The 23,445-nt window shown below is 34.0% G+C and overlaps 1 protein-coding gene across 1 annotated transcript in view; it reads right to left on the bottom strand.

The window, feature by feature from the left end:
* LOC108967925 (probable serine/threonine-protein kinase kinX) overlaps nucleotides 1-23,445 on the bottom strand; it is a 57,545-nt gene that overhangs the window by 32,090 nt on the left and 2,010 nt on the right. The gene's annotated exons all lie outside the window — the stretch shown is intronic.

Genomic DNA, 23,445 nt, shown 5'->3' with positions numbered 1-23,445 from the left:
GCGGGTCCCAAACCCAGCGCACAACCCTATGTAGGGAATATTTCGCCTCCTCACTTTAGCTCGCCTTCGAACGGATGTTCTTAGGCTACCCAGAGGATACTTGGTCAAAGACCGAAAGTCGTGAGCTGCTTGAGTCATATGTAAAAGAATCGTTTCTGGCCATTCCCAAGTGAATGGMGATCAGAGACTTTCCTCACTGGCGTGAACTTCTACACATGACCCCATCCTCCCAGTGTATTATAATTCCTAATAAACATGATTGCAATCTCCTGTTTAAACATCCATAAAATTCTAAAAACAAAAATTAGTATTAAACCATAAAAAATATTTCTCTATATTTTATTGCACCATCTTGAAAAAGGTTGCCACAATTTTTCAAAGTAATGGTTTTACTATGCTAATTAGACTATAAGAATATTTTCTACAATGCAGGAAAAACTGAATTTAAAAGCGTCTTTAATTAAAAGGGTTGCCAAATATTATTTTGATAAAAATTAATTTGAAAAATTGCAATGGTATGATTTTAAAATTCCACACAGTTAAAACCTGTTACACTCACTTGCTATGTTAGAATTCGTCTTAGACAGAGTTGCCATATGATTTTGAAAAATTATTTAAAATAATATTTGTAAATATAAAAGTGTTTTTTTTTTTAGTTTTGATAATATTTGTTTCTATTGCCTTTTTTTCAACAAAATAACTATTAAACAAAATTATGAAAAATGAATTATCCGGCAGTTTCAAACTTTCACACTTTAGCGGTTTAAAAACAATTCGGGGGCCTAAACAAGCGCAAACATGACAGTGTGTGAAGACAACTCAAATATGTAAGCATGCCACTTACATAACGGCACATACCAGTGCCACATACCACACACCGCAGCATAATCGTCATGCGTGAAATTGCATCGGCTGATAAGCCTGCGGCAGGAGCGCCTGCTAATAATATTAGCAGTAGTCGCTGCAATTATCTTCATAGCAGTCATGGTAATATTTGTGCTTCAATTAGGAACTTGATATTTTTAGCATTTCATTAGTATTCAACTCAGAAGAAGAAGATGCATTTTATATCGAACACACACCCATGTAAAGAAGGATTATACGATTTTGCAAATTTTGCTACTCGCTTTGAATATGTAACTGTAGTGCATGTTGTAGTTGTTGGTTTTCTTATGAAATGTTTTTTTGCAGTACTAGTTTTTATTGTTGTAGTATTTGTTGTATTAGCAGTAGTAATTGTGGTTGCAGCTATATTTGCATTACAACACCGCCAGTAAAATATTTGCGAAAATAAATTTGTGCAGAAAAAGCAGTGAATAAATGTTTACCACCTCACCAATTATCCCAAAAATTTACTGTTATGTAAATTTCAGTACATATATTCATATGATGTGTATGTATACATGTGAAATTAGCAGTGACATGCCACATGTTGACTGCATTGAAGGAAAACTCTTTGTTTGAGTGGGTGGCACTGAGATGAAAAAAGCTTTCACATAACGATAGTATATGTAGAAAATGGCAGGAGTGGATTTGAGTTCAAAATTTGATAGTGAGAGACGGTACATGGTGTTGGTGGTGAAAAAATATTAAAAATAATAAAATATTAAGTTAAAAACCTTTAAGAAAATAAATTTTAAAAATATTTTAAAGTTACAAATTGTGTACTGAGGCACGGTACAGAGAGTACTGAGAGCTGGTACTTAGTGTTGGTGGAGAGAGTAATTTTTTCAGACAGCTACTACCGAAAGTATTAAAATTGTTATTTGAAAAAATTTCAAAATTTTTTGTAATGTTTTTTAGTTTTGAAATCGGTACTGAAAGATGGTGCTTAGTGTTGGTGGATAAGTTGGATTTTTCAGAACATGTTTACCGAAAATATTAATATTTTCAGTTAAAACCCATTATTTCGAAATTGGGTATTCAGAAAGCGTACTTAGTGTTGGTGGAGAAGAGCGCTTTTTTTTTGGAAAATAGTCGAGAAAACACTAGAATTTACACTTTAATAAATTTTGGAAATTTTTCTAAATATTTTTTCCAAAAAGAATATTAAAAATTTACCTTTAAAAAAATTTAGAAAATTGTGTTCGAAATCCGGAACTGAGAAACGGTTCGCAATTTTGATGAATACTGTAGATAATTTTTTCAGAAAATTTCTGCATAAGGTTCCAAGTAACATTTTTGGAAACTAAAAAGTTCTTATTTCGAAAAAGAATATAGAGGGTATTAATGTTTAGTAAAAATAATTTAGGAAATTTTTAATGTTGCAACCAAGTACTGACAGATGGTAGGTGATGTTTGTAGTAAAGAGTTAATTTTTAGAAATGAGTCGAAAAATGTTCACTAGAAAAATATTTAAATATTCTTAAATTTCATTCGATGTTACCTTACAAAATGTTACCTTACAAAAATGCGTACAGAGACCACAGATTTTGGCCGCCAGTAACTAGAAAATTGTTTCCTTTCGTAACCATTCAAAATATTTCTACTAGTTCAAGAAAAATTCTAACCACAAAATTTTTAATATCTTAAAACCAATAATATTCACAAAATCAGGCAACAAAAACAAAAAAAGAACCAAAAAAAAAACGTTTTCTTGACATCGTATTACCACCCAACCTCCAAATCCGCTACTGTCTCCGTTGGCCCCAATCAACAAGGCCCCAAAGGCACAGCTAAATGCATGTGTATTGCGAAAAAGTTGCCAAACATGTTGCACCAGCTTCACGCGCTGCTAAAAAATATCGCAACTACTTTTTAACATGTGTGTGCGCACACTTTAAGTTTCAGCAGCAGTCAACGGTCAGTTGCTTCTTCAAGATGCGCAAAAGGCACGCGGAAGCGCAAAAAGGTAGGCGCACATACACACACATACAGAGGCATGTGAAGATATGCCGAGGCACACTTCGAAAGGCTTCAAAATTAATAACTAACTTTCGTTGCATGCAACTTTTTCATGCCACGCGTACACATACACATACTAGTCTGAGTGCTGTGAGCGCACATATGACTGTGCGAAAACAATTTTCAAGCATTGCAGCCCAAATTGCATACCTAAACTTGCATTGCAGTAGATAAGAAAAAAAGGTGGTGCCTCTCAAAAGCAGGTGAAAGGGCAGCGGCGCCGCGGCTTCGGGTGCCGTATCGGCGGATTAAGGTTGTAAATTTTTATTATTTTTTAAAGCTTTGTGCAACATGCTTGGCTTAATTTCCTCCAATCGCAGTCGGTCAAGAGTGTGCGCCAAATTATTTGCATTATTGATGATGACGTTGTGAAAGATTGTGAAATTATGAGAACCCTCGGTCTCATTCACTTTCGCAGTGAAGTGCGATTTTCTCATAAAAATTATAACTTTTATTGCATTGCGCGCCTACAAGTGGCCATATTTGTTTGTTGCTTCGTATAAAATTTTTAGTTTCACAATTTCCGGTATATCATGCAACAGTGGATCATGGCGGTGTAGGAAATTACACTTATGAATTTACAATATGTGCTTACACAAACCGAAATGGGCAGTCCAAAGCGATGGAAAAAAATACTGATGATGCCAACTATTAATTATTGCGCTGTCACAAATCCAAAAATATACAAACATGCAGCGTCGCATCGGGCCCTTAAATCATTCATCGACTGTCAGTCATTGGAAATTAGCGCGAGTCTTCACTTCCGTTGGTATGTATACATATTCGCGACCAATTTGGGATGGCAAAGCAATGTGAGCGTCAATAAACAATTCCCAGTGTTGATGGGAAATCATTTGAAATGAAATCGAAAGTGTTGTAATGCCTTGCAAAAGTGGTGGTAAAAATATGTTTGGGAAGTCACAATGATTTAAGAAATTTAACTGAAATTAATTTTCATTAAGATAGTTGCAGTTTTCCTTATGATGAGAGTTCGAAAAAATGGAAATAATTTATGAAATTTCAAGTCGTCTGCTGAAAATATGAATTTCAAGACATGCTGAGGTTGTCATCAAGAAAATATTCGGAATACCTAAGGACATTTTAACTACACAATAAAGTCGCCTACTTAGCAATGACAGTATTGTAATCCATATTTTCATGTGACATCTTCTATTGCACAGATAGACGTCCAAACTGTCTATACTTCTCGAAACTACTGAACATCAGAGACCGTGTTAAATTAATGTAGCAGGTCTTCGAAATATTCCAAGATCCAATTACAAGAAATTTCAGTACATGCTTTTTGTTTTATTTTGATGTCTTAAGTATTTGGCACCCCATACTTAGTGCTATATAATGAATGGTCTCTCCCGTAATGTTAGGTTCAGTTAGATGGCTGATCCCTCGGCATGGCAGGAAAACACACTTCAACTGTTATATGGAGTATTTTATGAAGCCGAACGAAAAACTTTTGTAGTTGGTTATTAGGTATCGACAAAACACCTTGAACCTGTTGAAATCTGCTAAAGTGATTTATTTCGATTTTCACTATTTCAGCTGGTTTTCCTTTGATTTGTAAAAAGCATGACATTCAGGGAAGAAGTGATTAGATCTCTCATCTCATCTTATTCCAAACAGCTGATGCAGCGGGCATCCGGTAAGATGTTCAATCTTGCAGTATCAATCACGATAAGACACTGATAGGTCTATCTTGCTGAGAACGAAGAGCTTCTAGATCTCTTCCAACTTACCCCGAGATTATTGCGAGCTGACTCCAACGGTCTAGTTCTTACCACAGGAAGCATACAGAGCTTCTTTCACCAGTTCCCATTTCACAGTTATTGACTCTGAAGTACCTGTCCTAGCAAACTGAACAGCTTTGCAGTTCCGCGCAATATCGATATGGCCAGGCACTCAGTCTAATCAAGTCTAAGTGAACAGTCAGTTTCGGTGCCATACTATTGGATGCATAGTCAACACTTACACTACTGCTACCTTTTTGGCAGCTTCCACCGCTTGGAAGTCGATAGTGTGATTAGGAAGCAGAAGGTCAAAGTTGAAAGAAGTTCCCGACAGTGTACTTCTCCTCCAACCCTCCCCGCAAGTTTCTCTCTATCCGTCGTAAAGATCACCGTATCTCTTCTACGCCGAGTCCTTGCCTCTTTCGAAATTGTTTAAGGATGTTTAAGTAGCAAGAAACTTAGTGATATTTTATATATTATACTATGAATGAGAAATTGAAATAATTCGTGAAGCATTAGGTAGATATATATTATACTATATAAATATATACTTCCACAAAAGTCTCTCGAAGTATGAGCTCTAAATTATAATGGAAAGATCCTAAGTTTGACGGGAAACTTAACTCAGTTTCATGGCAATAAAATCGAGCTGACCAACGGTTTACAACAAAACTAAACTAAGCAGCATTGAAATCAATGCAACAAAAATCAAATTGAATCTCGGCATTGAGATGAATAACTGATTTGATTATGTAGAAAATATTTTGACTTGGATGTATGTGTGAGTATATATTGGATATGCGATATAAATGCAAATTCGAACTGAAAAATATTTTTTTGTTTAATTTTGGGGTAATTTTATTGAATTTAAAGCGTTGAGCTAGCCGTAAGAGATGATATTATCTAAATAATAATTTTGCTGCAAATTTACTACACATTTTTATGCATTTTTAGTTTTCTTCACTTAATAAAAGAATTGCAATTTTTCCTTCAAATTTTATACCTCTTTTTATTTTTCATCAGCTAATAAAAAAATCTACAATTTTCTTTTAAATTTCTTGCCTTTTATTGCAAATTTCTTGCCGTTGCTTTTGTGCTCTTGTCATTGCAGATGAAAGTTGCATTTTGTTTTTAAGCTAAATTAGTGACGAATGTCGGAACAACAAAGGCATGTTGCAGCTGCCGCACAAGGGCCAGTGACCATAGCAACGGTAAGCAAGCAGCAAGAAATGCATAAAATCATATAAAAAAATACCAGCTACTTAATTGTTTTTTGCTATGGACAACTTGTTTTTACCAAATTACGCTACTAACAGCACCAAAAGCGTCAGCTTGTGGCAGGGGGACGACCCAAAAGAGTGAATACGAGTGTTACTATTACTTACGTTAAATTTTGTAACTCATTGAAATTGATAGCTTAATGAAAACCCTTGATTAATAAAGTAATGCTTGTGTAATAATTGCTGAAGTAATAAATGCAATAATAAATTTTGCACAGCTGTTTCTTTCAGCAAATAAAAAACTATAATTTAACATTTTTCATCAACAATATTTCCTACTTTTTCACAAGCTTTTACATATTTTTTGAAAATTTTCACACACAAATTTCCAATGAACCCACAATAACTCGCTGATTATATGCATTTACATATCAAATTACTAAAAAAAGTGTCTGTTAAACAATTATTTAATAGAAATAAACGAGAAAAAAATGCATTCATGCAACAGAAAACGAAAACTCGTGCTGCGAACGCTTGACCTTAACCAGCTGCAAATGAATGCGGTGAAATGGCCAAAAACGACTCTGCTGTCATGCACTAACTCATCTTGTTGCATTTTGTTTATTATTCAAAAATCTGGTTTGGAAAACTTGTTCCTGTTGCTGCTCTTGTTGTTGTTGTTGCGTACTTGCATTGTTTGGCACATGCGCAACACTTTAATTTCCGTTAACAAATTTGATGACGCGACAAAGTCAAATTCACCTTCTGCATACCAAGCGAAAAGCAGCGAAAATAAATTATGGGCACATGTTGCAGCAACATTTTTTATGTGAGCTGGGCAAGTTGGTGGGTTAAAAAAATGTATTTACTAAAATATGGAAGGTGGTAAGTTTATAGAAATGTGAAAAACAAATTTCTTAGTTTGGGAAATGAATGGTTTGTAGCACTGATGGTTTGGCTCCTCAAACTTTTGAAGGCAAATAGTCTTTGTCCTTACATGACAAAAAGAAGGCAGTTAATTTCATAAGAAAACTTCATCGAATCGACTTTGAATTTCCATGCAGAAAATATAAAAATTTGGTAATAAAAGAAATCTATAAATTAGGAGAAATTTTATAAACATTTGACCTGAAATAAACTACAACACATTTGAAATTTAATATTAACAAGTAAGGAAGGGCTAAGTTCGGGTGTCACCGAACATTTTATACTCTCGCATGATAAAGTGATAATCGAGATTTCAGGCGTGGTGGTGAACTGATTTCACCCATATTTGGTACATGTCATTATGGTGTTAAGAAAATATTATGTACCGAATTTCATTGAAATCGGTAGAGTACTTCCTGAGATATGGTTTTTGGTCCATAAGTAGGCGACGTCACGCCCATTTTCAATTTTTAAAAAAAGTCTGGAGGCAGCTTCCTTTCGACATTTTTTCAGTAAAATTTAGTGTTTCTGACGTTTTTTGTTAGTCGGTTAACGCACTTTTAGTGATTTTCAACATAACGTTTGTATGGGAGGTGGGCGTGGTTATTATCCGATTTCTTCCATTTTTAAACTGTATATGGAAATGCCTAAAAGAAACGACTCTATACAGTTTGGCTGACATAGCTATAGTAGTTTTCTAGATATGTTCAAAAAAGTTAGTCGGGGGCGGCACCACGCACACTTTTTCAAAAAAATTACGTCCAAATATGCCCCTCCCTAATGCGATAATTTGTGCCAAATTTCATTTTAATTTATGGCTTAGTTATGGCACTTTATAGGTTTTCGGTTTCCACCATTTTGTGGTCGTGGCAGTGGGCCGATTTTGCCCATCTTCGAACTTAACCTTCTCATGGACCCAAGAAATATGTGCACCAAGTTTCATCATGATATCTTAATTTTTACTCAAGTTACAGCTTGCCCGGACGGACGGACAGACGGACAGACGGACGGACGGACAGACAGACATCCGGATTTCAACTCTACTCGTCACCCTGATCACTTTGGTATATATAACCCTATATCTGACTCTTTTAGTTTTAGGACTTACAAACAACCGTTATGTGAACAAAACTATAATACTCTCTTTAGCAACTTTGTTGCGAGAGTATAAAAACAGTTAACGCTAGTATGTCACTGATCCATAGACATCCATGTGGTAGATATTCAAAAAATGACAAGACTTGAAGAGCGATGCCGTAGATTCAGCAGATCAACTTCGACCCATCTGTTTCGAAGTTGAGGGCCATATATTTTGGAATATATTATTATTTTACCAGAACAGCCAAACTTCAAATATATATAGATTATAAAAATATAAAAAGATAAATATAAAAGGCCCCTGATCTATGCGATACATCTTCGAAAAGTCACAAAATTTATAGGACGATGTTTTAGAATCGACATATCTTCTCAGATTCATCTTTTTTGAAATTGAGGGTTGAGTAACTTATGATCCATTACATCACTTTACCATAATAACATATACAATTTGAGTAATTACAAGGAATTATAATGGATAAGGTACTTACTCAGAGAGAAGCACAAAAGTATTTAAAATCGGCATAAAATCTTTATTCATTTCATTTTTTTCGAAGCCAAGCATCACGTATCTTCGGAGTTGACTTTTCATTCGATCGTTGGAATACTAATTTTTCGATTTCGGAGCTCGTGGATCTTAAGATTAAAAATTAGTTATTTTTTCACATTACCGGCTCTTTAAAGAGGATTTTGAACTTCAGCTTTGAATTATTGGATATTTTAAGAGAATACGCTGAATGAATGTTTGAAACCCTATGGAACGAATTTTCAATAGTCTGTGAAAGATCCTCGGTCTTCGTTCTTTTCGAGGGTCATGGTTGTTGAGATCTATTACTTATTTTCCCACATAACAACTGGTTATTTCAAAGGAAATATTTATAAACCTTGGTACCGGCCATCGAATCTCTGCAAATTCATGGACTCGATATTTTGCACAGCTGGATCTTTTAAGAGAAAACGCTAAACGAATTTTTGAAAATATATGGAACGAATTTCCATGGTCGTCGGCAGTTCCTCAGACTTCCTACTTTTCGAGTTCGAGGGTCATGCATCTTGAGATCTATTACTTTATTTCTCGCTTAAGATTTTATAGATTGAAGTCATCTATCAGTACACAGTATTCAACTATATCCGCAGTATACCAAAAACAAAAAAAAAGAAAAGACGAGGTTATGTGGAGCTTTGTTGCCATGGTAACTATGCCCGAAAGTGACTTTTCTTCGTTTAATATATTTTTCTGTTTTGACTAAATATTAAAAAAAAAAGTTGAATTAAACTGTAAGAAGAGTTTCGTTCCCAAAAATTTCATTCCCAGAAATTCTCAACCGGCTTATAGCTTAATTTTTATAAAGCTGATTATTTAACTGAGGTCTTCGATCTACTTTTGTTTAGAAATTCGTCGAAATTCGTAACACCCACGTTGGTGAAGTAATGATTATATAAAAGAAAGCGCCAAAAGTAGAAAACTGACCAAATTGAGTCATACGATTACCAGTGAGAATATGAAAGACAAAACAACAAATAAAAGCCAATAACAGTAATGGCAGCGATGAAAGCAACAACACCGCAGCAAACAACGATTAGCAACAAAATTGAAAACTTCAACACCAATAACAAGAGCAACAGCGAAACACCAAAAGCAGCTTGGGGCACAATGTCCTCAGCGTTATGAAGATTACAACGGTTGAGCAATAAGAAATAAAGACAACAAAATATGCGCCAAAGGCTGCCACAACAAGTAATGACAACAAAAACCAATTACAACAACAACAGCAGGCGTATTAGCAATAGCATAAGCAGAGCGCAGCGACATCTGGCAACAATTCGAAACGCCACATTGACGCTGAAGATGATCGTGTCGTGGTTATTATTTTTGTTGTTGTTGCTGCTGTTACTGTTGCATACATTTCTTACAGTGTCAGTGCATGACTGAGTGTGTGTTTGTTTTCTTGTTTCTGGCGCTCGCTGCTGTTATGGTTGCTATGGTGGCTGCGGCGGCTGCGGCGGCGGCTGTTGCCGCTGCTTATCGCGTCTCACAACTGCTCATTTGGGAATTTCTTCATTTGCTGTTGTTTTATTTAGTTATTTTATTTTATTTTATACCTTTTTTTGCTTTTGGTGCGCATTTATCTCAATTTGTTTGTGTACTTTTGCGCTTAATATACATCGGCATTTGGCGATGCTTACTTTCACTTTTGTTGGTAGTGTCTTTAAGAAACCCAAAATTAAAAATATTTTCGAATTCAACTTACATACATTGTATGAATTATAATCGGTGTTGAATGTAGAGTTCTGTTTAGCGAACTTTTTTCTGTTTGCAATTTAGGTTTTTTTTTTTATTTTCCTATATCAGTCCGTGTTCTCGTAAGTGCTAGTCTCTCACTTTTCGAGATATTGATCTGAAATTTTACATACGCGCTTTCATACGAAAGAAACTGCTCATTTGTCAGAGCCGTTGATATTGGAGCAGTAGAGCCTATAGCTGTGATACAAACTGAACGATCGAAATCAAGTTCTTGTGTTAAAACTTTTTATTTGACGAAATCTCGCCACGAAATTTGGCAAGAATTACTAGTTGAGACCTCTGTGTAATATTCGAAGGAATTGTTCAGATCAAGCTACTATAGCATATAGCTGCCATACAAACTGGTCGATCAAAATCAAGTCTTTGTATGGAAATTTAAAAAACAACGAGTTATCTTCTCGAAGAAACAGTACAAATTATTATTTAAGGCAGCTTAATAATGTCCGAGTATATTATTCAGATAGGATCACAATTGCGTATTGCTGCCATACAAACCGATCAATAAAAATCAAGAAAAAGATCTTCTTATACACTTTTATGCAATAATAAATGCAACTTATAGTTTCGAGGAAGAAGTCAACGTTTTTTCTTCTTTTTTTTCTAAATTTGATAAAATAAAAATAAATTTGCTAAGATTTACTTTTATAGAGGATTGCCAAAATAGATGGAGGAAGCCGCAGAACAAAGTATGAGCAGTAACTTTTAATATATTTTTAAATATTTTGTAAGCAATTTATATAATTCTTAGACGAAAACACCACACAAATTTAAAATTTTCGACTTGCCTCATGCAAATGAATTTGCATTAATGAAAACGTTCCTCTTTGTTCAAATATATATTTTCGATTCGACTATAAACATTTATTTAGGTAAACATGTAAACATTATGGTGTATGTATGGGAACAACAGAATAATTTTATTTTTTAACGCTTCTATAAGCCCTTGCAAAGCTGAGATCACAAATATACAGACATACTATATATATAAAACCTACGCACTGTGCAGCCGTAAAGTCATCAAGCCAATTTCGTTAATCTGACACACTTTCGGCAACGAAGAGTTGAATGAATTAAATAGCAAGCAACAAATAACGGATCAATTCAGCAAAAACAAACAATATGCGAAATTATACATACAAATAACCGCATGAATGTACGCCGCTTTGAACTGAGTCTATCGGATAAAAGTCAGTGCCAGCTTTTATAGTATTTTGACATTTCTTTGCTCTTTCTACTCATAAGCTTCGCTAAATTCCGTACTTTTAACACATAATGAGTTACAGTCATTTAAGAAGTGTGAAATCGATTAGAGATTCTGTTGGTATGCTAATGAAAGCGTGTGTGAACACTTAAAGTCACTTAAAGAATACAATTTTACAACTCTCTGAAAATTAGCAGGCAATTTACTATCATATGAGTGTATACAATTTGTGAAAAAATTAAATGGATTGAGACTTTTATCTTAAAATAGTTTAAGTGATTAATATCAAGACAAAAAATTTCTTACTTTTACAACAACATTTATCATTCTTTTTTATAACTTTACCAATAGAGGGAAAAGAACTTGGTCTGGGTTAAATTGCGGTAAATTTAGTGGAATTCCTAAAAACGAAATACTCCAATGCTGTTTCGCTCAAATTTCATTCGCGAATGATTCATGAGTTATTTCATATAGTTTTAAACCAGAGCTATGAACTACCCAATCTGGTAATAGGGGTGAGATAGAGATACATACATATATTTCGTTCAAATTTAGTTCACGAATGATTCATGAGTAATTTCAGATACTAGTTATAAACAAGGAGAAATTACTTGGTTATGCTGAATATATGACTTTTCGTAAAAATTTCGTTCCCGAAGGTCAATTGGAAAACTAATGTAAATACAGATACCTAATGATTTTTCAATAACATTTTGATACGCGAACTACTTGTGAGTATTTGAATCGACTGGTCAGTTATAAATAGCAAAATAAGTTAAAACAAAAACTAAATATGGCAGCAATGTAAAGTATAGAGAGTAAACTATTTACATAAATATTTGCTCTGTCGAATTTACTTAGTGAATGATTTCTGAGTAATTCACATACTATTGGTTGGGTGGCATATTCTCATATCAAAGGCTATAAGGTCATAGCAGAAAAAAAGATACCACTTGGCAGCTCTTTTTATACTCTGGCAACAAAGTTGCTAAAGAGAGTATTATAGTTTTGTTCACATAACGGTTGTTTGTAAGTCATAAAACTAAAAGAGTCAGATATAAGGTTATATGTGCCAAGGTGATCAGGGTGACGAGTAGGGTTGAAATCCGGATGTCCGTCTGTCCGTCCGTCCGTCCAAGCTGTAACTAGAGTAAAAATTTAGATATCATGATGAAACTTGGTACACATATTTCGTGGCTTCATAAGAAGGTTAAGTTCGAAGATGGGCAAAATCGGCCCATTGCAACGCCCACAAAATGGCGAAAACCGAAAACCTATAAAGTGTCATAACTAAGCCATAAATAAAGATATTAAAGTAAAATTTGGCACAAAGGATCGCATTAGGGAGTGGCATATTTGGACGTTATTTTTTTAGAAAAGTGGCCGCCCCTATTAAGTTTTTTGTACATATCGCGGAAACACTAAATTTTACGCAAAAAAATATCAGAAAGAAGCTGCAGCCAGGCTTCTTTAAAAGTTTAAAATGGGCGTGGCGTCGCCCACTTATGGACCAAAAACCATATCTCAGGAAGTACTCTACCGATTTCAATGAAATTCGGTACATAATATTTTTGGCTTAACACCCTGATGACATGTACGAAATATGGGTGAAATCGGTTCACAACCATGCCTTCTTCCAATATAACGCTTGAATTCCATCTGATGCCTTCGTATAAAATGTTCGGAGACACCCGAAATTAGCCCTTCCTTACTTGTTGTAAACGTATTTGATCTGTTTCGATAAAATTGTTTGTCGCCTGCAAGCATGGAAGCCGTACGGAGTAAATAAATTATAAAGGTAAAGGCTTTCGGTGGTCAAGTTCGTAGAGAGAAGGATCATAAATTATTTACTTCAAAATATAAATTATTTCATCCACAACTGACCGACAAATACTAAATATGTAATGTATTATATTTGCCCAAAGTGTCGTCATTATAGTAACTAGAAATAAAATTTTAATCAATTTAGTTGTTTTTATTATTTCAAAATTCAAGAAACAAATAAGCACGTTATTACTTTCGAGCAAACTTACTTATCAGCTCATTTAAATCAGTAAAATTTACCAAATCGCCTTCACCTTGAATAGTAATTTAGTGTAAATCAATGAAGCAATCTGGTCTTGTCAATAGATTACCACAAAAACAACAGTGACACCAGCCATTAAATCTTAATCACCCGCAGATTAAGCGTTAAACAATCAACCGCCAGCAATGGAAGTGCAAACAGTGTCAAGTATTTGCCTCCACCAATGATTGACAGACCACAATTTCAACTTAAATGCAGCTAAACATAATCAGAAGGGCCAGAGTTGCACTTGGTGTGCTGATGTCGGCGCAAATCGATAGTTGTGGTGGAGGCTGTCAGTTATGTAATCGAAGTTAATTTATAATGAAGAGCAGTGAGGCGAGGTGCATCTGTGAAAATAATAACTTTTAATTGAAAAGTGCACTTTGGTAGTCAGTGTTGATTTTCAGCTAAACGCAGCTGCAGCAGTTGAAAAAGCTAAAGAGTTTTTGCTTTTAATTTGTGTGCATTTTTGATTTTTCACGCCACTAAATGTTAATCAAGGCTGTGTAATTGAAAAGTTCCGCCAATTCGATGCACAGCACGATATAAAGTTGCGTCAAAGTTAATGATTTCGAATTCAAATTACGCCGATTTTTTTTTTTTTTTTTTTTTTTTTTTTTTTTTTTATTTTTTTTTTTTTTTTTTTTTTTTTTTTTTTTTTTTTTTTTTTTTTTTTTTGTTTTGGAGATCGTTAGAGGTTGTCTTATGCCCGGTGTTTTTAAGAGGACTGCAATTCATGGTCGTAGTTATGCAAGATTGTAAGAATTGCAAGAAATCTTAATGTGCGCTTTCTTTAACTTGGAATTGTGCGCATGCGCATTAAACACCTTCTTTACGGCTTGCAACTGTGCGCATGCGCATTGATACTTGCTCATTAGTCGTCTGCTTTCTTTGGACAACGACTAGGTCATCGATATTTGACGCTCGCTTTTAATATTTCTTGCTTTCGTAATGATTCTTTGCTTTTGTTGTTGTCGTTCTCATACAAACTTGTCACACAACTTTATCGTATCGATCACTGTTATGTACACATTGATCGCCTCTTCAGTTTAAAAAGGGAAAGTTCACTACGATGTGATACATTTTGTTTTTGTAGACTGTTTCATGTTTTCTTTCGTTTATTTCAGTAAACTGGTTCTCTTTTATGCTTTTTTTTTTTGCCAAAGAGTGGTGTTTCGCACATTTTACATGCTCTTAGTAGTAATTACTAAGACCGTTTGAGTAGAATTCCGATGGACTTGAGATTTTCTCATGATTTTGATAGATATACTATATTTGTCAAGTAATGATCGATGGAGTAAGATTTTGGTAACAATTTTTTTAAAAGAAGCAACTTTTTTGGTAGACCATTTGGTTTTATGTCAAAATTTTGATAACTTCTTCTATCATTACCTGTATTTCTGTGTAGTAATATTAAATTTGTTTGATTTTTTGATTTGTGCGTTCCGAAGAACGAAATAGTTGATGAGATTGCTAAAAGTGTCATACGCTTTTCCAGCGAATAAGTTCAAGAAATTAACAAGTAGTGAAAAAGAATACAATATGAAATTTCCGAGAGGGTTAATAGACGGATAAAGGTGGGATGCTTTAGGAGCATGGAGTATTACTACGATCATGGTAAAGAAATATACGGAAAACATACACGCTTTTTACTAAGAGGAAGTCTAAAACACTGCATGACGGTTGCTGTCCCAGCCCCAGGAAAGTAGACATGAGAGAAACGCTAAAGTTAAGGGACTGGACTGGATAATGTATCAAAATTAGATGTTAAGTCTCCATTAAACTTCACAAAAATCATTGACGTTCTGCAGGGCGTAAACTGGCATTACAAAAGATCTCTAGGTCTATGTACGACGTGACAGCCAGCCAGTATAACTCAGCTTAACCTAACCTGGATCTGTGGTCATTTTAAGCAGCAAAATTATAATCACCACCAGCTATCTTTAATGTTAATGTGTGATATTTTCGGGGCTTAGCTTATTTAGAATTCATAAATGTGATAATGAGTGGGGGATCCAGACTTGCTTTCTTGGAGAGATTTTACAGAAAGCATTTTTCTTCCAACAATTGATGTTATTTGAATTAAAATAATTTTCCGTGCTCTGATCTTATGACAGCAGCGGACTCAATGAATCGATCTAATAACTTTCTCGTAATTTTTCTATTATTACTGAATTATCATTCTTCGGTTTTTGACCGAATATGTTCAGCGTATTGACTGCCTACTCGATTCCGATTGACTATTTTCATTTACAGCGTTATTTTAGAAGTATGATCAAACGATTTTGAAGTGTGTTGTCTTCCTTGACAAAATTTTATCCAATTTTGCTATCAACGTTAACATTTCTGTTCATGAATTTATTAAATAATAAATTCGCGATTCATTCCTCCATAATACATCATAAAGTTTTAAAAATTTTGATTTCTTAGTGGCACGAAATCCTCTTATAACCATAAGCTTAGGGACTTAAGGGAATGAAGAATAAAAATCGTCGCTCTAAACTCCTGAATGCATCACATTATTGCTGCAATAATCATATGTGTTCACATTTAAATAGTTCTAAGTAACAGGAAGCTGCACACGCGACTCTTCAGCAGGATATTCTTACATATTTTCATATCTAACAGCACTCCAATTGATTCGGCCCCGCACAACACAGGTGTGTACTTCGTGCAAAGACGGGGAATTTAAATTTGAGTTTGGCGGCGCCGATAACAACTGATGTGCGACGTATCGGTGTGCAGCAGCAATGGCAGCGCAGTCGTGGGGATGCGAGGCAGATTAACGATTTTTGATGCTGTAATATAAAAAAGTGACGGTGTGGCGTGCGGATTCCGATTTAAAACCGGAAATTGCCAACGCAAATTGAGAGCAAAACCGGAGGAGTAAAACATCAAATATTTGAATACACGTACTAACATATAGATGTATTGTATGTATAGTTGTGCATATGTGTGAATACATTTAGCGCAATGGCAGATGTGTCATGTCATGCTGCATATGCAAAGCGATTGGATTTTCTATTCACATATAGTGTCTATGTAAATTTATTCAGTTATGTACATATATACTACATATTTATACCCTGAACAGGGTATGTGAAATTTGTCACGAAATTTGTAGCACACAGAAGGAAATGTCGGAGCCAATAAAATTTTTTCAGATATCTCTCTGGAATTTTGCACACATTTCTTTAATCCAAAAAAGCTCCTCATTTCTCGAAATCGCTGACGTCCGAACACTTTTTCATATAGCTGCCATACAAACTGAACGATTAAAATCCCATCGTTGTATGAAAAACTTTTTTATTTACTCAGATATTTACAAGAAATTTGGCTGGAATTATTACTTTAGATAACGATAGAATATCTGAAGAAATTGCTGCCATACAAACTGAACGTTCAAATCATGCCGTTGTATGAAAAAACTTTTTATTTAATAAGATATCTTCACGAAGCTTGGTTTAAATTATTATTTGACATAACGCTACAATATCTGAAAAAATTATTCAGATCGTACTATTATATCATATAGTTGGCTTATAAAAAGTACGATCAAAAGTAGTAAACAAAATATCCAACGCAGCGCCACAATGTCCAAAAAAATTATGGATATCGGACCACAATATTATATATGTAGATGTCACACAAACCCACGAATTGCCGTATTATAAAATTCCTGTATGGCATCTTTCCAATCTCTGAAGGGTATCATAGCTTCATGCAACCCAAGTTAACCTGTTTTCTTGCTTTGTATATCCAACACCAAGTTTGCTCCTCAGTTAAAGCGCTTCATCAAATATATATGAATGCTAGTATACGGTATATCGCTCAAGTTTAGCTATACATATGCTGCATTGATGTAATAGTTACTTTACTATCGCTGGCTTCACTAGTTGCTACAATACAATTTCATTTCTGTTTTCTTAAAATATTTTTTACGTTTAATTTCCATTTCTATCACTTTACATTTTTTCATATATATAAGTACAATAACACTATGAACTAGCTCTGCTGACAGTGGCCTCCATAACTGCTGCCGCTTTGTGCCGCTATTTGTGGCAATAACCGCTCGCCTATCTTTTTTATCTGGCTTTTAAACGGTAGCGTCTTTCATTCATGGCGCGCTTTTGACATTTTCCCGTTTACTATTTTATACTTTTTAAATTGGTTTTTTATTTTTATATATACAAGTATATTTTTGTTTGTCATTTGCTGTTTGTTGCTTGCTGCTGTGACACCTTTTAAAGACGCCATTCAAAGTGCGACTACCTTTTGAATACTTTCAGATAGCGATGAAATAATAATAGTAAAACGTTTATAGCGTGACACATGCGGGATGTGACGGGTTAAGGGCCCGAAGTTTGGTGAACTTTTGGTATTCGTATGAAGTATGGCGTAGTTTGAGGGCTCTGCTATCAGAGCAATGGTGTTGCTGGTACTGATCAGCTATGGTTTAGATAGAAATCTTCACTCTAATATTGTGCGAAAAAGCGAGTTTTGTCTTTGTGGTGTGCGGAGTTTTGATATGACGGATTTAGGGCCGAAAATGCTGTGAACCTTTGATATTAGTACTAATGAAGGCTTTGCTTTGGCTCTGTGGTTGCTAGTACAATAATCTTCACTCCAACGTTGTCAATTTTGTCTTTATGGGGGAACTAGTATTGATAAGTTTCTAAATTTCAAGTTATAATGTTCAATAAGTTGTGTCTTTCTTAGCTAAGCGAATACTATTTGTAACTTAGAATTTGTGGATAGTGAATTTAGAGAATATAACTAGTAGAGAGGATATTTAACCTGTGAATTAGTTTCATAGACACACTTCCATCAATCAGCATGAGATTTATGAACTTATAGAACGGATTTCATTACAGTAAATATAGATGACAGAAGACTACTTCTTCAATGCAATAGATGACATCGAATAAAACTTAAAAAATTAAAAAAAAAAAAGTTTTATTACGAATTTGATGGGTTGGACATTTATGAGGGGCATTTACTTCTTGATATTGAGGACATAAACGTTCAAATGTAAGAAATATACATATATCGTCTGGCATAATAAAGAGATTTCTAGCTCCAGAGGTATTTAGGGAAAGTGTAAAACTTTCTAGAGAGCTTCCATCAATCAGCATGAGATTTATGAACTTATAGAACGGATTGCAAATACTGACTATAATTTATTCAAATACCTCAGAAGTTTACCTCCTCAAAGCAATGGATGAAATCGAATAAAATTTTAGAATTTAAAAAATAAAAAGCCAAGATTTTTATTACGAACTTGAAGTGCTGGACGTTTATGAGGATTTTATAGAATATTGTGCCATCAATTTAAGACATTTACTCGCTGATAATGAGTAATATTTGTTTATATGGACGAATGCAGAGATTCTACCGTAGGCTTTCTAGAGAAGACAGCAATCAACGAAGTTTATTAATTAGAAGTATTTATTGATATAACGAGTGAAGAGTTTCTACATAATGAATTATTTGTGCGGGTATTAAGAGAAAGTGTGAGGCTTTCTAGCGAATTTCCATTAATCAAAACAAGGTTTATGAAATGAATAGTAAGATAACAAATAACGACGTTTCTTAAGGAGGAGAACTTATTGATACCACGATTGAAGAAATTCTAGCTCAATATATTTTGGTTGGAGTACTCACACGAAGTGAGTTCTAGAGAACTGCCATCAATCAAAACAAGATTTATAACTTATGAAACGGAACGGATAACAGCAAATACCGACGATTATTTACTTATTTACACCAGAATTATATTTTTTCCAGGAGGAGATGATATCAATTTATTTGAAGAATTATATTTTTTCCCAGAAGGAGATGATATCAATTTAAATTTTATAAACCTTTTTCACACGAAATTTAATGGTTGGAAGATTATACACTTTTTCAGGTTTTTTTTTCACTGGGAAAGCAAGTCTCTATTAGATATTGAGTCCTAGGCTAACTCGCTTCAAGCGTTTAAATATAACTTAAGAAGAATAAGGAAATGGATATTATAAACTATATGGAGTATTCCACAGTAAAGATAAAAAGCAAAAAAATTTAAGGGATGCCTGAAATTCTGCATTAGATGAATTTGAAACGAACCAACGACTTTATTCCTAGAATAACCATACAATATACCAATACCTCAAACTGAAATAATCTAAGATTCTGCCACACATTGCTTGTGGCTTTAAACATTTTGCTAATAATTTCATGAGCAACATTTTCTGGTTCGACTTTCTTATTTTCTATCATTTACATACATGTATTTTGGATGACTTCGCTGAGCAGAGTTTAATGTAGCATAGCTTAAGTGGCTGTGGCGTTCACGCTTTTATTACTTCATACAATGTTGTTAGCAATGCAAACAAACCCAAATGCCTGCAGGAGGATTCTCAAATGGTGTCTGCAGTGCAATTTTTGTTGCTCTTTTTTGCATAATTTGCATATTTACATATTATCGTTATTATTTACACTGATTTATAGTAAATAACAACATAATTCATTGGCTCTGCGCGCTGCCACTAAGCGCTAAAAAATTCCTTCGCCCACAGCCACACGAAAAAATGTATGAATGTGAGTGTATGTATGTACGCATGCATGCTTTGGTCTTTAGAAAATGCCTTTATGGCTGCCAGGTGGCATGTGTGTGCGCCACATTACTGAGAGCCTGCCGGTATGCGGTGAATGCTTATGAAGAGACACACATACGCACATACACTCTTCTACACACTCAGACGCATACAAATGCACATATTGACCCTAAAAAGTGCGAGTCCTCCATCAATAAATACTTGCGCACAAACTCGCTTACAAGCGTGTACAAGCATCCAGCGTTAGATATGCTATTGAAAGTGCAGTAAAAGTGCACACATTCTTGGCTCTGCCCCACACACCTCGCCACCACCCAGCGTGTAGTCACCCTCTTTGGGCGCGTACGTGCGGTTGTAAGCTCCAGCAGCTTAACATAAAATTTATATAAAATACCATCAAACGAAAATGAAATGCAAAAAAACCGGCAAAAGCAAAAGAATTGGCAAAATAAAGAAGTGAACGGCAATAAATGAGGAGCTCCCATTTCGAGTTGAAACAAATGGCTAAATGAATGCAGCCACTACGAGCTCTCGTATTTGTAAGGAGGTTGCATTTGACTGCATTTGCTCCATTTATTTATTTTTACGGTTCTTGGAAGTGAGCTATATACAGCAAACGGCAAAACTGCTAAAATAAGAAATAAGAAGTGAACGCGTCCGCGTAGAAACTTATAGGTGCTTTAAGTATATACAATTAGCCAGAAAGCAAAGCACCCTGTAAGGATGTCGATAAATCGATTATTTTATAAGTTCGATTTGTATTTCATATATTCGAACAAGTCTATTTCGGGTTTTTAATTATCATACGGGCGGTGGAGCTAACGCTTAACCTTACCAGAAGTGTACGACCTGAAAAATTGTATTTTCGAGTTATCTTTGAGTATGCTAGTAACCTTATAATTATAAAACTGATTTCTCATCAAGATTAATTTCTTTAAAGGATCTTATATCGATACCTTTTCTATATATCGAAAATCTAAATTTTATCCGGTAAATAATTCTGAGATATGAGCTTATTTGTTAGAACTTGTCAGCACTCGACTACTAAAACTTTGTTCTCGAAACTCTAGAAACTGCTTTTTGGAATCAATGAGTACAGTTACTACGAAACGGCTGAATTTAATTTTTTCCCAATTTTCTAACATACTTTTTCTGAGATAATTATGGAATAATGCAAGTAATAAGATTTTTAACACTTTCGATTTTTTGCGCCACTCTAAAGCCTAAACTTTTTCACAAAAATCAAAAAAAAAAAAAATACAAAAAAACTTGTTTATATGAATTTATTGCAATGTTATTCTATAGGAGTTATAGTTTTGATAAAAATCGTAATAAACTAATCTTAACCCATACAAATTCATTCGCGTCTATCTTTTCCCTACCTCAAATCGGCCGTATATTATTTTTCCTAGGTTTTTTTTTTTTGCCTATCGTCTCCGATGGGTTTCTTTTTGCTATGATTTATTTTTTTTGTTTTCAGTTATTATCTACCCTGCTCTAAAACACACATTTTTTAAGTATACTTATGAAATAAAATACATCTTTTCCAAAATATTCGTAAAAAAAAATTTTTTGTGACATTCATGTGATTATTCATCTTAAGTTTTAATTTGAAGAAATGTTAGTATTAAGAGTATGGTATGTGAAGATCACAATATACCTAAAATCGCAGTTCAATCCTCATATATTTATATTCATTCATATCTCATTTGGGTTTGGGAAATATTTATACTGGGTTACTCATAAAGATCGAATCCATTTGAAGATCAGTCATTAGGTAAGCCAGGATTAGCTTTCTGTTTCACAAGTACATATTTTATCACTGAACCGTGGATTATACATACATTCCCAAGACTCTTAAGAAATTAGCAACAGAAGGGAACTAAGGTCGGACATTAAATTTTAGTTAAGACAATTTTTAAACGGAAAGGAAAATATTATACAACCAATTTAAGTGATTTCAGTAAAAATGACTTTAGAATGTGTAATTAAATGCTGTTGGTCTTGGTTTTAACCAATAGGATTAATATTATAATGAGGAGCAGCTAGCTGGAATCTGAAGCCAACTTCAGATGAAAATTGAAAACCTTCATTCACAAAAAGAGCCGTCTGCGATTTTATTGAAATCAGCATAAATATTTTTGTTTTCGTAATAACTGATATTTTGAAGTTATTCTTAATATTTGTATAAAAATTGTATACGCTTAGTAAGGTATATTCAGTTTACCACGAAGTTTGTAACACCTCAAAAGGAAACGTGGAAGATCCTAACCGATGCTATGCTCGACATTCTGTCCGTTTGCTTGAACTAGGACCACAGTTTTTGAGATATCAAGCTGAAATTTCGCTTTTTATTCCTAAGAAGCTGCTCATTTGTTGGAAACTTTAATATCGGACCACTATAGCATATAGCTGTTACAAAATCAAAAATCCATTTTGAACAAATCGTTTGAATCAGTCTACTATTCTATATAGCTGTCCTGAAAACTTTTTAAATTTATTTTTTATTCGACAAAATATCTTGACGGCACTCGGCATAGATTATTGTTCAAGACAACTTCCGGAGAAACAGATCGATGCCATATAAACTTAACGATGATAATCGAGTGCTTGTATTACAATCTTTTCCATTTGAGTGATGTATGTCATCAAAATTAAGTTTTCTGCACAATCTGTATTGTATATTATTTCTAATAAGTGCTGTGTATTAACCTTATTTAATGTAGTCAAGTTTGGCCTTCGAATTTTTCTTTATCACACATTTTAATTCTATTTTTTTCTGTTTCCTTTTTTTTTCTTTTCTTTTATCCTATGTTATTATTATCACTGATCTTTATCGCAACACTGGGTTGTCTAGGTGTAAGTGTCCCAGTTCAACCACATATACTTATTAAGGCAAAGATGTTTTATTTTATTGTTTCTTTCACTAGTTTTTTTTTACCATTTTTATAAAACAAAAAACATAATGATAATAATATTAAATATAATATTGAACATATTTGTATTAAGAGTGAATATTTTATATCGCAGATCCTTGGATTTATCACACGTTTTTTGTATTCATGAAAAACAAAAATAAAAAATATTTTGTTATTGTATAATACCGAGTTTAAAGGCTTTTCAAAAAATTATTCAGAATATAAAAATTTTCAAAATATTATTTTCAAAGTAAGGAAAAGCGACTTAGTAGAAACCACTCCCTTTTAAAGAAATTTTAGTTTTGGTTATAAAATTGTTATATATTGGTTATCTGATAGCGGGAGGTGATGATGATTTTATGATGCAATATAACTAATAAGATGGCCGATAGCCCATGATGCTAGTGCTGCGTATTTTCTTAAGTTTGTATAATAATTGTATTATTATGTAAGCTTTTATAAA

This window comes from Bactrocera latifrons, unplaced genomic scaffold (assembly GCF_001853355.1).
Source record: "Bactrocera latifrons isolate USDA-ARS-PBARC rearing strain unplaced genomic scaffold, ASM185335v1 scaffold_2, whole genome shotgun sequence".
NCBI lineage: Eukaryota > Metazoa > Arthropoda > Insecta > Diptera > Tephritidae > Bactrocera > Bactrocera latifrons.
This window is presented reverse-complemented; position numbering and strand designations above follow the sequence as displayed.